The 3,905-nt window shown below is 36.5% G+C and overlaps 1 long non-coding RNA gene across 1 annotated transcript; it reads right to left on the bottom strand.

The window, feature by feature from the left end:
- Positions 1-1,014: 1,014 nt before the first annotated feature.
- Positions 1,015-1,532, bottom strand: LOC110916819. Its single transcript, XR_004883169.1, has 2 exons — positions 1,447-1,532; positions 1,015-1,324 (listed from the first exon to the last, which is right to left on the bottom strand). It is a non-coding gene; the product is annotated as an uncharacterized LOC110916819 (long non-coding RNA).
- Positions 1,533-3,905: the final 2,373 nt, after the last annotated feature.

Genomic DNA, 3,905 nt, shown 5'->3' with positions numbered 1-3,905 from the left:
ATTTATTTTTTTTAAACCCTTTTTTCCATATATATATATGATATATATATATATATATACTAGTTGTTTACCCGCGCGATGCGGCGGGAAACCTATCACTTAGGTTGGTAAGTTTAGGGCTATGTACGGGGATGTAGTCTCTGATGTGGCGTGTGATGAAGATGGTGGCAGTGTAGCAGAACGTGAGCGTCAGTTGCGGCATTCTTCAGTGGCAAAGAATCAGCAATGTGCGGCGATTGAAGTGCATTCATTAATAGTCTCCTCTCTGCATCAACCATTGATATTTTTTCCCCCAATCAACCAAAAGTTTCAAAGCAAGAGCAATCGACATAAGATCAGAATCATAGATTTTTGTTGCTATAATAATATTTAGAAAGGCATGGCGACCTATTAATGTAATAAGATACAATCTCCTGTTAATTATCTTTTATTCGATGCAAGTTCAGCCATTCCTTTTTGTTTCATATTTTCATTCAAGTATGGTGGTAGTGACAGTTATATGTAAGCTACACAAAGCTCTAAAGAATAGATACCTTTTCACTTCTTATATTTATACCATTGAAGTATGGACTAACATGAGGCGGTTGTTCTCTTGAGACATGCACAAAAACAGTGAATCTACCATCATGGTTGCAAAAAGGTTTTTAGAATATATTATTGCAAAACTAATGCAAACCTTGACTATTGGCAATGTTTTAACGTGCAAGCTAATTGAATAAACACAATGAACTTTAGGACCAACCATCAATTTTTAGTTTAAAAGCAAGTTAGGTAAAGTTACAAAAATGCCTTGATGTCATCAGCATAGAATTAATCAAGAATATTAAGCGGTAGCATATAATTACGCATAGTGTAAGACCAAAACAATCACAACTAATTCAAGCATCGTAGGCAGATTCATATAAGCTCTATTGACTATTTATTAGTTGTGATATAGCCACCTAGTCATTTTATCCAAGTTCATGTGATCAGCCCTACTTGACAAAAACAAACTGAATATAACCAGCACTCCCATCAACTCAAAAAACATCTTGAATATAGTCAAACTTAAGATCACATTCCATCAACTCAAAAAACAACACAAATATCCTTAAAAACACTTCTAGGAGGAGGAAGAAGCATGATATGTGTGATTTGTACAATATCAGGATGCTTGTGCAAGCGAAGAAGCTTGATTTCTCAAAGAACCCGAGCGGCATCATTGACGTGTCCGAAGCATCATTTATCTTCTTAACTGCATCCTTTTCACCTGTGTGAGTATCAACATAACCAACAACACCATAACTTCCTTTGCTACTTGGCTCCTCATACTCTGTGAAGAATTCTGCTTCAAGCTGAGTAAACAAAATAACAGAGTTTAGGAGTTTCATTATGATACATTTCTCAAAGATATCCTTGTAAGAACATGTTATCATCATTTAAATAATCATCCAACACAGATACCACCTGATCATAAGGATGTTATGCCAATAGTTCATATGTTTTCTATGCAGACTTAATTTCAGAGTAGGGACGGTTAAGAACCAATCAACTACGAAAGAAAACACATTTAATCAGCAATAAAATAAACAAGTTTGCACATAAAATAAAATTACAATATAACTTCCCTTCAAAGTCAAATCTTGAGCATTAATATTTGTGCACATGATATAAAATTACAATATAACTTCCCTTCAAAGTCAAATCTTGAGCATTAATATTTGTGCACATAAAATAAAATTACAATATAACTTCCCTTCAAAGTCACATCTTGAGCATTAATATTTGTTACATTTTGCACATTTGTTGATTTATGTAGACCACACTATTATCATAACTCATAACATAACATAACTAAACAGTAAACACAATATTAGCAAAAAAAAGTTTGAACAACCAAAACTAACATGAAACCAAACCATTACATATAAAGTTCAGCCGAAAGTTGACCAAGAAAACAAGCAAGATTTGAGGCCCTGCCCCACAAAACTGAACACCCAACAAAAGAGAACTGATTTACTTGGACTATCTTTCTGTAGGTCCCTCTTCGGAGGATGACGAACCTAAACCTTGTTATACAAACCCACTAGCGAGTGCGGAATCCAAGCTAGTAAGCAAACCGGGATGAAGCAAGTAGAAAGACAAACACACAAGGTTCACCGATTAACACCACTGTATTAATACGTATGAAGGTTTCGGTTACAAGCACAATGTTCACAAATCTAACTTGCAAACTCTCAAAGTGTGTGTGTGTATTTCGGACAGAAAGCTCTCAACTCTCTATGTGTGCACCTCTCTTTCTGTTTGTCTCTCTAACACACACTGCATGGGTATATATATACCAGCACAGGTTGCTTTGTCCGAAGGATTCGATAGATGGTCGAAGGATCATCTATCGACTACAAAGCTTTCGAAGGATCAGTATTCACCTCGAAGGATGATCTATCGATCATCCATTCGAAGGTTCATCTTACGAGTTCATCGAAGGATCAGTATTATCCTTCGATGTGCATCCTTCGAGCCAGACAAAAGACAACCAATAACTAACAGTTTGACCAAGTCAATCCGGAGGATGGTTGACTCGGTCAACTTACAGACTAACTAGGACATCGTTTACATATAGACCGAATACAGACAAAGTACAGACACAAGTGCACCAACAAACTCCCCCTTGGCTGTAGCTTTGTCTCGAACTTCGATGGTCTTTGGTCTTCGAGTTCTCAAAACTCTGATGTCCTTTCAAGTCTTCAATGTCGGAGGATCTTCAAAGTCTTCACGTCTTGAAAGCAAAAAGTGTATCAACAAACTCCCCGTATCATGTAGGAAGTGTGTTGACAAACTCCCCCTTAACATAAGCTCCCCATTGAGTTATGCTCGTGAATGACTTGATCTTTATGAAGTGAGATCCTTGTGGTGTTGATGATGGCCAGCGGCAACTCGATCATCTTCATCTTTTGAGCGCCTTCTCGTCGTGTCTTCATTCCGAATCTTTGTCATCGACCATGTTCTCCTAGCCTTTAGAATCTGCACATGCAAGAAATCTAAACGCGTAATGAGAACAACTGCTTGGAATATAGTAAACATAAACAAATGACACACGTATGACCATGTCACAATCAAACACCGTCCGACAGTTTGAAAGTTTAATAAATTTGTCAATTTTAGTTTAACTTTCAAAACTTGCAAATTTCGACCGTTTATGAAGATTTAGTCAGTTCGGTTTTCAGTCAGGTTTCAGGTAACGAAGACTCGAGTTCCAACATCGTACGATCGAAAATAAAGTAGAAATAAAATCTTTTTGGCTTTTATAAAGTTTATATTAAAACACACCTAAAATCTTTTTGGTATTTTTGAATAGATTAAAAGGCAACAATTTTAATATCTTTTGAGTGTTATCAAACGACATCACCGCTAATGTCGTGCTGATATGCACCAAACGACGAAACTGTTTAAAATAAGACAATAAAAGTTAAGCAGTAAATAAATATATACAGACATTCTTTTTGCGAGTTTCGAGGGTAAGAGAATCATATCAGTGTACGGTCATGCCAAAACACTCTTGTTGTTCAGTTAGTTAACATTAAGATAAGCATCCTATAACAATTATCGGTATTGTTATCCACTTAAGCTCAACTTATCAGATGTAATCATGGCGAGGGGTTACGTTAAGGTATGATTTATACTTACCGACCGGTGTTCATCCACATCACGACACATTCCCGTATCAAGGTATGCACGAGAATTCATCTTACCGGTGAGTATACCGATTATCATCTGTTTGACCGTATATGATGTGAGATTCTCACTTATTTTGAGTGAAAACAAGCCCTATGTGATAGAATCACTTATTTATGAGGAACTTGATTTTCATATGCATGAGGGCACAGGTGCAAGTCTGTGAACAGGTCAGTACTTCCGTACAGCAG

This window comes from Helianthus annuus, chromosome 16, assembly GCF_002127325.2.
Source record: "Helianthus annuus cultivar XRQ/B chromosome 16, HanXRQr2.0-SUNRISE, whole genome shotgun sequence".
Lineage (NCBI taxonomy): Eukaryota > Viridiplantae > Streptophyta > Magnoliopsida > Asterales > Asteraceae > Helianthus > Helianthus annuus.
The sequence above is the reverse complement of the archived record's forward strand: the minus strand, read 5'-3'. Positions and strand labels throughout refer to the sequence as shown.